The sequence below is a fragment of the Gymnoscopelus braueri genome (genome assembly GCF_963280865.1).
Source record: "Gymnoscopelus braueri genome assembly, chromosome: 2".
NCBI classification, from domain to species: domain Eukaryota; kingdom Metazoa; phylum Chordata; class Actinopteri; order Myctophiformes; family Myctophidae; genus Gymnoscopelus; species Gymnoscopelus braueri.
Genome location: NC_137604.1, coordinates 36,058,732 through 36,075,591, shown reverse-complemented (window position 1 = coordinate 36,075,591; position 16,860 = coordinate 36,058,732). Strand labels below are relative to the sequence as shown.

Genomic DNA, 16,860 nt, shown 5'->3' with positions numbered 1-16,860 from the left:
ATCAAACTATTGTGACACTGCATTCCTTTCAATCCTGCCATGCCCTTCATGAATCACTCATCGTGTACTGTACATAATTATCTGTTCGGCATATCTTGGACTTTCTCATCAACATAGCTAGTACCTGTTCACCTTAATGGAAACCACAACTCTTAAAGTTGACACACATAAAACTAGTTTAGCTGGTAGAACTTAATCTCTTCCTGTCCTCAAGTATGTCCCTTTTGCTCCTGCGATGTAAGATGAAAGCACTGTCTGTACTGATAAGACCCAATTATTGAAATCCCAAACATGGAATATACTTGGACCATGATGCCACATTTAATGCCTGTCTCAGGAATGCCACCTGCCAGTATACAGTGGATAACTTCCCAGTCTCCAGGTTTTCTAAAGTATAGCTACCACTTTAACCCTGAAATCCCAATTTTGGGCATGTCATTAAATAGGCTAAAAAGTTACTGATCTACAAGCTAACAACATGCTGTGATGTGTTGTGAGCTTGTAGATCGGCTTTCTCCCCCAAATAATATTTTATTTATTTATTTGATAAGTGGCTTGTTTAAAAATGTGTAGCGCCCTGGAATAGAGTAGACAATATGGCACAGGAGTCCATTATTATATATTTAGGGCTAGGCCTATGTGATTTTGGTCAAGTTATTCAAACGCATTTTTATATGGTTCTACATTATAATGAAAAAAATATATAGAATATATCTAAATAAAAAATGTGCCTCGGACAAAGACATGTCTTGCCACGGACATGTTTGTCCGTGTACGGACATGTTGATGACCCCTGGGAGGGCACTTGACATCACTGCATCAGGTGAAAAGTGAGACTAAAACTGACTGATGGCAGCCAGCTCATTAATTATAAATAATAATTATGATTGTTGAAATTATAATTATTTGTCAAATGTTTGTCTTGATAAGGGCCACAGATGTTTGGCAGGCCATAAAAATATATATATTTTTCAAATGGGTCTTTTGGGAAAAGGGCAATTTGAGGCAAAAGGGCAGGTGAGCCCCCCCCCCCCCACCTCTGCACGTGCCTGATGTGGAAAGCAAAACATCGGACATATCAGTTTTAAATGTCATGTTGTATTTGATGGGGAGGGTTAGGGGTCAAGATTTCACGATACGATACATGATGTTGGGCATATGATATCGATATGCTACATTATTAATGTTCTTTTCTCATGCATCATCAACATTGACCATCATCTTTAGTTTAAAATAACTTTATAAAGCACTAAAAGACAATTACAAAGTGCTTTGTACACACAAATACATTTGTGCAAGCTTAAGGGAGAAGTGAAGTTCTCACTACCTATAAACCCATTGTTTCAGAGGACAGATAGACACTAATATAACAAATATAATATAATATAAGACTGCATAACTATAAGTTCAACAAACCTCATATTTTTGTCATCTGGACTTTACCAACCAAGTACAGCCTAGTTATTTCCAACAGCTAAAAAAAAATCTATAATACCTCGATACAGTATACACTGGGTGAAAAAGGCGATATACCTGGATACGTGGGCAAGGCATACCCCCACCCAACATAAATGATCGGTGGGAGTTTTTGAATGAATTCGGGAGAGGACTGTTCACCTTCAAATGCCTTTAAGATACCTGGATATGCGTCTCTCTTTTCTCTGCTAGAGAATCTTCCCATACAAATGCAAATAAGCTTGTTTGTTCAAACAATGGGAGGTGTGGGGTTCAGATTGGGGAGGGGGGCTCAGAGTGTATGTGTGTGTGTGTGTGAGAGAGAGAGAGAGTATAGATACTAGATACTAGATATTAGAGTACTATTGTACTAACTAGATCTATTTTTTAAGAATGAATGACAGAAACGTCTCAATAGAAGAGCAGGGAGACAAAATTCAACCACCCCAATTGTATAAGTTATATTGTATTAACATACTCTACCATACGTCTAAAATCTCTCTCCATTTTAGTTCATGAAAAAAGATGAGACGAAATATGATTTGATATTATTATTAGATTATTTTCTTCTCACTTCCGGTGTCCCGTGAAGCACACGGTCTGTTTACAGAGGAGAGGAAAACTGGACTCGAGTGTGTGTGTGTGTGTGTGTGTGTGTGTGTGTGTGTGTGTGTGTGTGTGTGTGGAGATTAACATGGCCTTGGCATTGTTTCAGACATTGAAATGTTATAATGCAAAGAGAACTGCTATAACTGCCTGCCTGCCTCCCTCTATCTACAACATCGTTTCCCTTTATTAAAATAGTGCTAAATTCATCCAAGGCTAACCTATTTATTTACTTATCAAGGACCTAGATCATCAAATTCCTCTTTATTTCATGTGTGGCGATATCATGTGTGTGTGCTTACACCTACTGTGGACATGTGAGGTGTTTTTGTGTTAGTCTGTAGTGTAAGTGCACTTGGTTCAGTCAGTGTTGTCATGTCTGCTTATAAGTGACTTATAAGCAGTCTCTTGTAAATCTAAACTGTGGTTGCTTATTTGGGATTCCTTCCTAAGGGCGCGCCCCCACCAAGAGTTGGCTGGCTGCTGTTTGCAGAATCTGCCAATGCATTGTCAATGCAAATGCGTTGATTCACGCAAGAGCAGATTTTTCCGCCTCTCGCGCAGACCTTGCGTTTATCTGCTCTCCGCGACTAAGCATAAAACTGCTGGAGGCAGGCGCTGATTTCTCCCTCTGTCCAATCGGGTGAGTCGAAGGCGGACCGTCTCAAGACTCAGGAAGCAACATGGTGTTCAAGGCTCAAGGCAGCAGCCGATGCGCTACGGGGAGGCTCCTGAAAGTGTGTGACAGGCGCGACACTCCCATTTTTTAGAATCCGCTGGCTGCAAAAAACTGTGGCCGCGCACAACCTGCGTTTATCAGCGGCCAGCCAACTCTTGGTGGGGGCGCGCCCTAATAATGTTTAACTAGCTCTCAAACATTTTCATGTCAAGGACCCCCACATATGTATTTGTATGCGGGCCCCTGTCTGAAAATAGTTGTGCCAGGGACAATATAATATAAGTGTTGTCTTGGTGAATACAAGATTTGTGTTGTTAAAATGTTCTAAAAATATTCCACATTTTAAATACCCATTTTTTTCAATATCTGGCAAAATATTGCAACACCGGGTTCAGTATGGATGAACTGGAAATTGGTTATATAACCAGGTGTTTAGTGTTAGGCTGTACTGGGATCATTGTGGTAAAATGAAAAGTTTTCATGGAATAAAAGTAGACTAAAAGAGTTATCATTGAAAAACTGTTTGTCTTTACAAGAACTAGACTAAATACTTACGGTTTTGTTGGACTAAGATAAAGACTAAAATGCTGGACTGGCTCGAGGATGAGCATGACTAAATATGATTAAAAAAACTAACAAGTGTGAGTGTGTGTGTGTGTGTGTGTGTGTGTGTGTGTGTGTGTGTGTGTGTGTGTGTGTGTGTGTGTGTGTGTGTGTGTATATATAAATAAACATAAATTAGTGCAGGTAGTGGGGGGGGGGGGGACAAGCCACAGCCCCCGGGGGGGGGGACTATAAACCACCCCTCCCACTGGGGGTGGGGGGACAAGCCACAGCCCCTGGGGGGGGCTATAAACCACCCCTCCCACTGAGGGGGGGGGGTATAAACTAGGGGGTTTATACAAGAATTAGCATGCAGAATTGTGGGGTGGGTGGGTGGGGTTATAAGCCACAGCTTCCAATCAAATGTAGTTTTCTGCACATGCTCAGAAGTGGTTGGGGTGGGAGGGGTGGGGTGTGTGAGGTCCTTGCTGGCAGACACCACAGGGGTTAAATGCAAATGAATGTCTCAGAAATGGTACATTTACCTGGATATGTGGGATGTATGTGGGAGGTGGTACATTAATGAATGAGGGCAACATACACACACACATACTCCCATAAGTATCAGGGTATGCCTGAGGAATACCCTCCCAAAATCATTGCTTTTCACCCAGTGATAATACCATGTAAACAATCTTAGGCCTATTTGAGAGTGCAGAGGAATAATTGCTTTGATGCATGTCACATTAACGAGCGTCAACGAGCATCAGCTGACACACAACACCTCCCCTCTGCAGTGCTTTAAAGTGAAAGTGACTGGAGTCTGTTTCATTTCTCTCCAAAATACCTTGAATACGATGGAAGACATGATTAATAATTACTGTGATTATGATAAGATTTACATTTCATATCATACACCATACAGTAAGAACTCCTATAACTTTCACCGGCCAAATTAAAAAAATAATAAAAACATATTACGATACAGTATGACATCATGACAATACCTATCGTCACATTTTAATACCACAATAGGCTATATCGTGGGACAATGTCGTGACACTCACTCATAGGCGGGGAGGGTTAAAACATTTTTTTTAATCACTTGGGGAGGGTCATTGATTTTTTCTTTTAGTCTAAGGGAGGGTCATGGCATTTTAGATCAAGGTACATACATTTTCTCCAGGGGTATCCTTTTTTAAAAATCGATCTGTCCCTTAGACCCATGCGCTTTAACTTGTAACATCCATGGATGTACTTTATATTTGAAATCTGAACGTTTATGTAGATGTGCTGGTTGTAAATGTAACATTTTCAAAAAACAGGAACAAGTAGTGCCATGAACTCTAAAAAAAAAACAGTCGGCCGCGCACAACCTGAGTTTAACAGCGGGCAACCATAGTTTGTGTGACACCAGGGGGGTGACCGTGCCCTATGAGTTCATGCAAGAGTGGTAGAATCTGGGATGCAAAACATCCAAATGTATTTTTTAAAAGGACATAAAAACCCCATTATAAATAGGTGGGTATTGAAAACAATAAACAGACATTTCGTTCTTAAGTTGAGGCTGAATTCACCTACCCCCAAAACATTTAGCCTCCATTGAATAACTTTGGACGGATGGAGTTTTCGGCCACAGAATCTGATGCTGATCTTTCAAGAAATACTGGTCTGGTCTGGTCTGGTCTGGTCTGGTCTGGTCTCTCTCTCTCTCTCTCTCTCTCTCTCTCTCTCTCTCTCTCTCTCTCTCTCTCTCTCTCTCTCTCTCTCATTCTGTGTTGCAGGAAAACGAAACAAGCTTCAGTGTTTCTAGGCAAATGAATCCTAAACTCAAGAGGATCTCAATTATGTTGGCTGTGGTGTAACTATTCCATCTAGTGGAGGATTATGCTATGTGCAACAATCCTGGAGCCAATGCTTATATTCATGCAAGCACTGTAGCCCCCAGAATGCACCACATGTTCAGTAACACATAAAATGTAACTATTAACTTAAGTACTATAGTGACCCCAAGTGACAATTATAATACAAAGCTATGCTATATTCCTAATGGTTTATAGTGAAGGTACAATAATATTTGATAGTCTTGATTGTGACTAATCAAATAGCAGTCAATAAATGGCCTTTTCACAGGGACATAATTGAACCCATTATATAACACCTATAAACCTGTGGCAATGAACTTGACACAAGCTTCAGTAGGAAAATGAATCCTAAACTCAAGAGGATCTCAATTATGTTGGCTGTGGTGTAACTATTCCATCTAGTGGAGGATTATGCTATGTGCAACAATCCTGGAGCCAATGCTTATATTCCTGCAAGCACTGTAGCCCCCAGAATGCACCACATGTTCAGTAACACATAAAATGTAACTATTAACTTAAGTACTATAGTGACCCCAAGTGACAATTATAATACAAAGCTATGCTATATTCCTAATGGTTTATAGTGAAGGTACAATAATATTTGATAGTCTTGATTGTGACTAATCAAATAGCAGTCAATAAATGGCCTTTTCACAGCTTATATGGGACATAATTGAACCCACTATATAACACCTATAAACCTGTGGCAATGAACTTGACACAAGCTTCAGTAGGAAAATGAATCCTAAACTCAAGAGGATCTCAATTATGTTGGCTGTGGTGTAACTATTCCATCTAGTGGAGGATTATGCTATGTGCAACAATCCTGGAGCCAATGCTTATATTCCTGCAAGCACTGTAGCCCCCAGAATGCACCACATGTTCAGTAACACATAAAATGTAACTATTAACTTAAGTACTATAGTGACCCCAAGTGACAATTATAATACAAAGCTATGCTATATTCCTAATGGTTTATAGTGAAGGTACAATAATATTTGATAGTCTTGATTGTGACTAATCAAATAGCAGTCAATAAATGGCCTTTTCACAGCTTATATGGGACATAATTGAACCCACTATATAACACCTATAAACCTGTGGCAATGAACTTGACAATGAACTTGAAGTTGACTCCTGATTTATACTTCAGAATAAAACAGTGTCTTCAAGTTCACTCCAACTAATAATGAAGGGAAAATGGAGAGGGTCATCAGAACAAACAGACATGACATGGTGTTACACCAAAACACATAATAGTATCAACATACAGACCAAATGTACACACAACACAACACATAAAGTCCCACAACATAAACCGATAACGCTTTCTCATACTCAAATAACAATGAAATAAGTATAAAGACAACTAGAAAAGTGCGCTCCTTGATTTTTGTTTGATGACTATGTCTATGGTTTTGTGAATTGTCAAGAAGCCTATTGTACCATGTACTTCACTCCATTATATGTTGCCTGCGAGTTAGTTCAGGCAGTATACACTCAAGAGGTTACGTGCATGCTCATTACTATGTGGCTGTATACAGCATCATGCAAGACCCATGGTTAATGATGGTTGTCTAAATTGTGCTGAGCAGGGAGAAAAATGTAGCAGAGCCTGAACGGCAAGATAAAATATTACATCCACACTTGCATTCTCATTCTATATATTTGTTCAATATATATTCGGTCTATAATATTGGTTCAATCTATTCGCGAGTTATCTGACTGAAAAAATAATAATAATAATAAAAAAAATTAAAAGAAAAGATCCCCGCCAGGCCGGGTTACCTACCCAGGGCACTTTTCTTTGTTTAAAGTTTTTAAAAAAAGCACTTTTAGGAGCAATGCTGTTGTGCAGACTTTTATTCTTTTAACCTGTTATAGCGCCACCATGAGGCAGATGTTTGCGGTACCAGATCTTCCTTGGGCTACTGGGAGTGTGCGAGCAAAGTGTCACGGCAATCAAACAATGCGTTCATGATTTGTGGCATTTTGTGCAAAACAGTCCAGTCCCGAAAACTGGAAGCCAATCTCAGCCAATCGGAATTTAATATGAGAAATCTGACAGATACATCTTGATCACATGACTACAGATATATTGTGTACCAATTTGCGTGAGGTTTGGACAAAATCTGTTGGAGTAAAAAAAATCCCTCGTATTCCAGCCTGGAATACTAAATACTAAATACTGTAGAATAACAGACCTGTGCCATGGTGCATACTGAAAAATGCAATTCCGCCAACCACTTGGGAAGCAACAGTATTTTATTGAAATCTGTCTGTATTTGCAGAGTATACATGAACTCAATCAATAACAAACAAATCTATGGAACAAAATCATATTCATAAAGATTGGGCTTAATTCACTTTGCAGTTTGCATGTCTAGAGCAGATACGGAAATATAGGCAGGCTGTATAGGCCAGATACAGTATGACAACTTAACAGTACGCCTAAATGGTAAATAGGTGTTCCACAGTTACTATGGAAAGATCGATGATGTCATTGGTAGCTGGTAGGCAGGTTTCAGAACTGTCCATAGCCACCAATGAGACGCAGAGTGAGTAGACAGAAATGGATCTTATAATGAGCATTACGGAATATCATTTGAAGATGAGATTGAAAATGGGCGAAGTGCTCCTTTAAGGGCTCCAGCGGTTCCTGACCAGTCCAGTAAAAAGCCATATCAATATTCCAGTGACAACACCTGTGACTGGACCACCAAAACCAACCCAATTATTGATCCAGCCAATTATTAATCCTATAATCACAGCAACAAGGAGCTCCAATCAGTCACTGATAATACGTTGCCTGTCCTCTTTTCTCCACTGGTGTCTGTAGCGATCTCTCTCTTCCACATCATTGGATCGGACTGTAATGAAAATGCACGCACGCGCGCACGCACGCACGCACACGCACACGCACACACACACACACACACACACACACACACACACAAATTGTGATGTAGAAAGATCTTTCCAAAAAACATGATTTCTTATAAATGTTCACGCACTGATGGACAAACTGCATTAGTGCCCGTGTAAATCTGCATTGTTGGCACACAAATTGGCATTGTATGGTGAATCGTGTGACTGAATGGCCACCCCACTGATTTTTGCTTGTTACTGGGGCAAACAATTACAATATTCTCCTTTGACTCACCTAGTGTCGCTATTAGATCTTGATTGTTGGAGGACAAGAGTTGCTTCTGAATCTGTATGTCTGCTTTTATTCTTTGTTGCAGCCCCTGAGAGTCTTTTTGACCAGGACCTGCAAACATGAGGATTCAATGTTTTGAATATACAGTATAAGACAAAATCCCACATCTATCTTCTTTCTGCATGGCTTTTACCACACCGTCCTCCTCTGCTCACTTTATCACTTTTGCCTTGACTTTCTTACTATATCTTTAAAAATATATCTTGGTCTTTTCCTGACACCATGTCCCTGTTGCTTATCCTGGCACTCCCTTATGGTTAAAGTCCAATTAAAAAGAGCTGCCATGAACTCCCTTCTGTAACACACCTGTATTACCTTGTTATTATACAATAACAAAAGAACCAAGCAATAAAACTCACTTCTATTCAGAGCCATCTCAGTGGAGTGTTGGCGGTTGGAAGATTCCATCAGGTTTGTACTTCCTGATAGTCACTGACCTATCTAAAGGGAAATAGAATGTCAAATAATGTTCTATTTATTTCATTTAATTAATTTAGGTTAGTTTAGTTCATTCAGTTTAGCATAGTTGATACTGCATCCAAAAATAATAGAGCTAAATTGAAATGATTAAAACATTAAAACATGGGGGAGAGTCACAATTCATTTTTACAACATTTTTTTAACCTTAAGAAAATCTCATATATATATCATGTCACATGTAAATAATATGTTATCTTTTCAGGCAACCAACGTGTCTGCTATCATAAACAACTTAAAATTTCAATAGAGAAAACAATATTCGTGCCTTGTTGGCAAATACAGTACATTGATTACACCTATAGGCTATAGGCTACACAGTGAATTTGATTGATGGAAGTTGTAAAAAAAAAAAAAAAAAAACCAAACAAAATACTAACCTTAATCTGTTTTAGAATATAATAATGAAATCTGACTCAACAGAGTATTGGCCAGTAGGCCAACATACACAGTCAGACATATTCACATTACTGTACAAATAATCTGCCTTCTCTTTACCTTTACCAAGTTCTTTCTTTTCGATGTAGTCACAAGTCAAGCTGATGATGATATTACCTGACCTGCAGACTGAGTAGGCCTACCTGTAATATGTGCTAGTTTCGTGTTACCAAGAATCAAAACCATCCCATCACATAACAATAAACAGACCAATTATGTCGGCTGTGGTGTAACGTAGGTTACGAAGGTAACCACGGTTATGTGACCCTATTGTATCACTCCGCGGCGGAGGGATACATTCGAGGAAAGGATTAACTGATTCACTACCGTGCGCACCTGTGCGTGCGTGGGGGTGTGGCCTCACCTATATAGGCACACCACACCCACGCGCGCCTGCTTGAAGAACATTTCGAGGCGCCTCAAGCACCACGACAGGATTGGAGTGATCCAATAGGGTCACATAACCGTGGTTACCTTCGTAACCTACGTTATGTTTCCCCTCATTGGATCACTCCAATGTGGGTATAGAAGTACCCGATTCACCTGGTGGTTGAGGTAGGAACAGTCAGGCCAACAAAGAAGGCTGAAAGCATAGAACCTACCCCGAACTGGCCGCCTCGTCTGTGAGGTCAGGAGGAGCTGCCCAGAACTGCCGACACCACTGCATTAGGTGTCGCCACGTTGACATTATAAAATCTGGCAAAGGTGGCAGATGAGGCCCAACTGGCTGCGGCACACACCTCAGAGAGTGGAACCCCCCGCAGGAGGGCTCTAGATGTGGCCATTCCCCTGGTGGAATGAGCCACCACACCAACTGGCCCAGGCCTACCAGCCAGCCCATACGCCAACTGGATTGCGTCCACAATCCAATGGGACAGCCTCTGCTTAGACAGACTTGACCCCAGGACCCGCTCTGCATAGCACACAAAGAGCTGGTCTGTCCTGCGCAGCGACTGCGTGCGACTCACATAAGCTTGCAGAGCCCTTACAGGGCAAAGCACACTGGGAGCGGAACCATGCCCCTCCTCGTCTGCAGATGGGGAGAAAGCAGATAGAGACCAGGGACTGTTGACGTACCCCTCAGACAGGACCTTCGGCAAGAAGGAAGGATTTGGTCGAAGAACCACACTCCTCCGGTCAGGCCCCATCTGGAAGCACTCAGGGCTTACTGAAAGAGCATGCAACTCACCAACCCTCTTGGTGGAAGTGATTGCTAGTAGAAAGGCCACCTTCAAGGAAAGGTGCTTCAACGAAGCAGCCTCGAGGGGTTCGAATGGAGGCCTAGTAAGGGCTGACAAAACAATGTCCAGATCCCAGCGTACAGCCTTCTTAGCTCTGGCTGGACGCAGACGTCTGGCCCCCTTCATGAACTTAGAGACCCAGGGGTGTCTCCCCACCGAACCCTCTGGAAGCTGGACATGACCAGCAGAGATGGCTGCCAAGTACACCCTCACAGTGGAGGCAGACAATCCCTTATCCAGACAGGATTGCAAGAACTGCAATATGGCCTGCACATTGCAGAATTCTGGGTCCAGGCTGTGCGCTGCACACCAAGAACTAAAGATTCGCCAGCGCAAGTGATATGCTGCATTAGTAGAAGGAGCCCTGGCTCCCTCCAAAGTAGCTATCACCCCCTCTTGGAGGCCTAGCTCTGACCACTGGCGCCGCTCAGGGGCCAGGTCCACAGATTGAGCCGCCGTGGTTCGGGGTGCCACAGGGTTCCCCCGGCCTGCGAGAGCAGGTCGAGCCTCAGGGGCAACTGCCATGCAGTCCCTGCAAGGAGAGACGAAAGGAGACTGAACCATGGGCGCCTCGGCCAAAATGGGGCAATTAGTATCAACCTGTGACCTGCCTGCTTGGTCCTGTCCAGCACTGCAGGGATCAAGGGGATTGGAGGAAATGCATACAGCGGTTCCTCTGGCCAGTCGTGGGCCAGAGCATCCAGTCCCAGGGGTCCCGGAGGCCCCGTCACTGAGAACCAGAGGGGGCACTGAGTGTTCCCTGAGGCGGCAAAGAGGTCCACTTGGGCCCGGCCAAACCTCATCCACAGCTGCTGCACCACCTGAGGGTGCAGGCGCCAGTCCCCCTCTTGCGGCCCTGCCCTCGAGAGCATGTCCGCTGCTGTGTTGTGAGCCCCAAGAATGAACGCTGCATGTAGAGAAGCTAGATGCGCATGAGCCCACAAGAGCAACCTCTCTGCCACTCTGTGCAGACGGGGAGATCTCACCCCCCCCTGGTGGTTGATGTAGGCCACCACTGAGGCATTGTCTGTCCTCACCAACACATGTCTGTCCCTTAGGGACAGGAGGAAACTCTGAAGAGCCAGGTGCACTGCCCTGAGCTGCAAGACATTGATATGTCTGCCCAGCCACGGGGCCTTCCACTGGCCACTCGCTGACCTGCCATTGTGCACTGCTCCCCAACCTGCCAGGGAGGCGTCCGTGCACACTAGCTCCCTGCGACACACCCTGTGCAGCTCCACTCCTTGACATAGAAAGGAGCGTGAGTGCCACCTCGACAGCGCCCTCAGGCACTGTGCTGTCACCACAAGGCGACGATGTCTGTGTCGTTTCGGGTGAAATCTGTGGGAGTTGAACCACAGTTGTAGAGGCCTGAGATGGAGCAGGCCTAGAGGAACCAGCAGTGAGGCCGCTGTTAGCAAGCCCAACAGACGCTGGCACTCCCACACTGTCACCTTCTGACCGCGCTGAAAGCGGCTCAGGAATGAGAGGATCGTCTCTACCCTTACCCGCGGTAGAGACGCCCTCATTGTCTGTGCATCCAAAGACATCCCTATGAATGTCACAGCCTGGGATGGAGTCAAGTGACTCTTCTCGTGGTTCAACACCAACCCCAACTGCTGTATGTGGAGCACAACCTTGTGTGTGGCTAAATTCGCTTCCTCCTCGGAGTGAGCGCAAATTAGCCAGTCGTCCAGATAGTTTAGTATCGTCAGACCTCTGGCTGCCAAGGGCGCGAGGACTGCCACCATGCATTTGGTAAATGTCCGTGGCGCCAGCGAAAACCCGAAGGGAAGGACCATGAATTCGTAAGCCCTCCCTTCGAAGGCGAACCGGAGGTACTTCCAACAGGATGGATGCATGGGAATTTGGAAATACGCATCCTTCAAGTCGATCGTCGTGAACCATAGGCCCTTCGACATGGCCTGAAGAACACGAGCTGGGGAAAGCATACGGAACTTTAACCGCTTTAGCCAGCGATTCACCCTTCGCAGATCGAGAATAGGGCGAAGCCCCCCGCCCTTTTTGGGAATGACAAAATAGGTCGAGTAGAACCCACCTAGCCGTTCTAGCGGCCGTAGTATCCTGATGGCGTCCTTGTCCAGCAGTACGGATATCTCCTTCCGTAGCACTTCCCTCTTCAGGGGGTCGGCCACTGTTGTAGGATGGATACCCGTGAATGGAGGCGGCCGGCCTTGGAATTGGAGTCTGTACCCTTGGAGCATGGTAGAAAGAACCCATGGGGACTCCACCCGCTCCTCCCAGATTGCCCTTTGGGCCTGGGAGAAGCGGCCGAGGCCGGCGACACTGTCAGGTTGACTGCTGAGGCCCGCCCCCCTTAGGAGTGGCGCGTCTGGGCCTTCCAGTCTCGATGTGTCCCCGACGGCGGTCCCCCTCTCTGCGCCTGTCGACTCACCTCTGAGCCGGGTTAGGTGACGCAGCCTGGGGCTGCCGAGTAGGCAAGGACTCTGCCGTCCTCCCGGACGGTGGAGGGCCACCTCGGTCTGGTCGGCCTGGCCTGAAAGGAGGGGCACGGACCCGAGGTGGAGGCATGAAATGTTTCAGGGTCTCCCGATCCTTTCGGACCCTGTCCGTCTGCCGCAAGATATCATCGACCCCGGGCCCAAAGGTAACACCGGGGGTCAGGGGGAGGTCAGCAAACGTGCTCTGCATAGAGGAAGGCAGCTTGGTCTGTGCCAGCCAAAGGTGGCGCCTAGCAGTCACGATCTGGCCCAAGGCTTTCCCATTAGCCCGGGCCATGTCTCTCTGGATCTGGCCGATCAGGTCAGAGACCAGTTTCACCTCTTGAGAGAGAGGTCCTCTATCCCCTGTGACCTGGGGCAGCAAGCTCTGCAGGTAGGCGTGGAGGAGCATCACTGCATTAGACAGGCGTCCCCCCGCTGTCAGTGAACCATAGACCGTCTTGAGGTCATCGTCAAACGTCCTGGGAGGACCAGGCTTAAGACGTGGGGTTTTGCCAATGATGTCCTTATCTGGCAGGACCATGGCTGCAATCATGGAGTCCATGGTTGGGTACTCCCGGAGGCCAAGGGAATCAGGCTCTGCCATGAAAGCCCATGGCCCTGAATCAGAGGTAAAGTGGAAGCGGCCTCTTTTTTCAGCCCAGCCTTCCATCATGGCCTCCTTGAAGGCACTGGATATGGGCACCACTGTTGGGCTGCCCGGAGGACCCTCCTGGGCAATGTCCAGGGTAACTCTGATCCTCTCTACAAGGTCCTGGACCCCTTCCTGCATGGCAAGGGCCACATCAGGGCGGTCACTGCCCCCCTCAGAGGGCCCCGCTGACTGCTCGGACCTGCGGTTAACAGTGCCGGCGTCATCTCCCAGCCAAAGGCCCTCGCTGGCCTCCACTGAGAGAATGTCGTCTCCCTGGTCAGCGTCCACCTGCTGATGCCAGGTCAGCTCTCCACGCCCGCCCGCACTGCGAGCAGGACTACTGTGATGGCGGCTCACCACACCGGAGGGAGGCAGAGATCTACGGTCCTCAGCTGGAGCCAAGGCCTGAGCCACCCAGGCCCGCATGGCCCCCAGTCGGGCCACTCTCAGGCGCTCAGAGAAGACACAGCAGTACAGGCAGCCATTAGGGCGCCTAACCGCCTCCTCTGCATGGACCAGCCCCAGGCAGTGCATGCAAGATGCATGCGCATCCCCAGGTGGGATGTCCTCTCTGCACTTGACACAAAGGGCTGACATCCTGTAGTGGCCCCGTGCCCCTGGCACGCCGTGGCAGGGTCGCCTCTCCCTACGCACTGCACCCGGTAAGGGAATTACCAGGGGAGAGGCCCAAAGACAATGGCCGCCCCGTAAGGGTCTTACACCTGGGTCACAGCTGTAACTGAAAACACTACACTTATCCCCTAAACAGTAATAAATGTAGTCAGCAAACAACAGACTGACCAGGCTTCCAGGTTATGGAGATGCCTGTCAGCTAAGGGGAATAACAGTCAGCACCAGGTTATGGTAAAACTGACTGAAAACACAAAATTTGAAATATAAAGCACAACAGTCTGACCAGGCTTCCAGGTTATGGAGATGCCTGTCAGCTAAGGGGAATAACAGTCAGCACCAGGTTATGGTAAAACTGACTGTCTCTTTAAATACAAACTATAATATATATATAATAATATAAAGCAGAATTTCCTTTAATTGGGATTCCTGCGAAACAAGGAAAGAAAGCACAAAAAGACCTCAGAACAGCTAGCAAAGCTAGTACAAGCTGAGGCTTGGTTAGTGCAGCCGGCTGCTAACCAGCGCTAACAGCGCTACAAACATTTAGCAACCAGCATAAATGGTACACACGGCACAATAATAAAGAGTTCTCGTGAGGAGGGCTACAAAGTTAGCAGCTCCAGGCTAAACCTAGCCACTGAGAACACTTGGATGTGAAATAATTGAGCTATAGTAGAGGTTACATACCTTCTCTGCTCACTTACCGACCTTGAACCTGAATGTTCCGCCGAGAAATGAAAAAGCAGGCGCACGTGGGTGTGGTGTGCCTATATAGGGGAGGCCACACCCCCACGCACGCACAGGTGCGCACGGTAGTGAATCAGTTAATCCTTACCTCGAATGTATCCCTCCGCCGCGGAGTGATACCCACATTGGAGTGATCCAATGAGGGGAAACATAACAATTCCATCTAGTGGAGGATTATGTACAACAATCCTGGAGGCTGGAGCCTGTACTTAATATTCCTGCAAGAACTGTAGCCTCAGAACACACCACAGATTATGTTCAGTAAAACATCAAATATAACTGTAAACTGAAGCACATGCACAAAGTTGACATAACACATACTAGTGGAAAACATTACACCAAACCCATCAATTTGATTCAGATGAAAGCTGTCTGTCAGCATCACAGCTTCAGAAATAGCTCCCTGCAGTTCACATAATTACGAACTTACTCTTATTTAGAGCCATCTCAGATAAGCCTGGGTGATGGATAGAGTGCCCCACCAAGTTCTCAGGTATAGGAAGAGCAAAACAGATGTCTAGAAGTTTTTTTTATAGATAGGCAAGATTTTTTTGGGAAGATTTGGGAAGAAAACAAAAAAAAAAGAGAAAAAAACGATATGGTAATAGTTTTTGGTATGAGTAAAGAGTTGTTGCTCAGAGGATGAAGAGGTTCCCGCTATAGTGGCAGGCCTCTAATGACATATATAGTTATGTTATTTGGTCCCAAATAAGGTATCTTGAAAACTGCCTATAAATTGCCATTGAGTTTGCTGTAAACCCTTCATGTTCCCCGGAGGATGAACCCTATGTATTTTGGTGTCTCTGTGGCCTTTCCTCTAGCGCCTCCCTTAGGCAACAATTTCCATTTCTATTTAACAAAAGCCCCATTGAACAGTCTGCTACCACATGTCTGCTAGTGGGGCTTTGTCTTGTTGCACTGTTTATTTTACACACACACACACACACACACACACACACACACACACACACACACACACACACACACACACACACACACACACACACACACACACACACACACACACACACACACACACACACACACACACACACACACACACACACACACAATAAACAGGAAACTCTTTTACTTGAAGAGAAAGGCCCCCCCTTTCTTCTTCTTCTGTCACCTTTTAACTAAATCTGACAGGTCACTCAGAAGAAAGTTAACCGAATACTCACACAGCATGTTCACTCACACACACACACACACACACACACACACACACACACACACACACACACACACACACACACACACACACACACACACACACACACACACACACACACACACACACATACACACACACACACATTTCTGATTCTTTGAACTTTTGTTCACACATTTCTATTTATCTGAATTCAGGGTTTTTATATTAAGTAACTATAATTTTAGCATTCAATCAGAGTTCTGTACACAAGCTAAAAAGACAAACAGAGAGAATTAGAGAAAGATAAACAGAGGGAGACAAACTTTCCTCATTCCTAGTCCATGAGCTCGCTGCAATATCTTGTAACAAAGTGTCCTTGTGCACTACCATCCTTTTTTGCATAACTGGTGGCATGTGTATGTGTGTGCATGCATGCCTGTGCGTATGTACATGTGTGTATGGACGTGTGTGTGTGTGTGTGTGTGTGTGTGTGTGTGTGCGTGTGTGCGTGTGTGCGTGTGTGCGTGTGTGCGTGTGCGCGTGTGCGTGTGTGTGTGCGTGTGTGCGTGTGTGCGTGCGTGCGTGTGTGTGTGTGTGATGCATGCAGTATTCCACATTGCTGCCCTCCTACACCCTATGTGTATGAGCTCCAGAGAGACAGACTGGCCAGTCACACTGACATT

The 16,860-nt window shown here is 45.4% G+C and overlaps 1 long non-coding RNA gene across 1 annotated transcript; it reads right to left on the bottom strand.

Moving 5' to 3' along the window:
- Positions 1 to 7,706: 7,706 nt before the first annotated feature.
- On the bottom strand, positions 7,707 to 8,805 carry LOC308104965. Its single transcript, XR_013934883.1, has 3 exons — positions 8,728 to 8,805; positions 8,312 to 8,419; positions 7,707 to 8,018 (listed from the first exon to the last, which is right to left on the bottom strand). It is a non-coding gene; the product is annotated as an uncharacterized lncRNA (long non-coding RNA).
- Between the last annotated feature and the right edge of the window lie 8,055 nt (positions 8,806 to 16,860).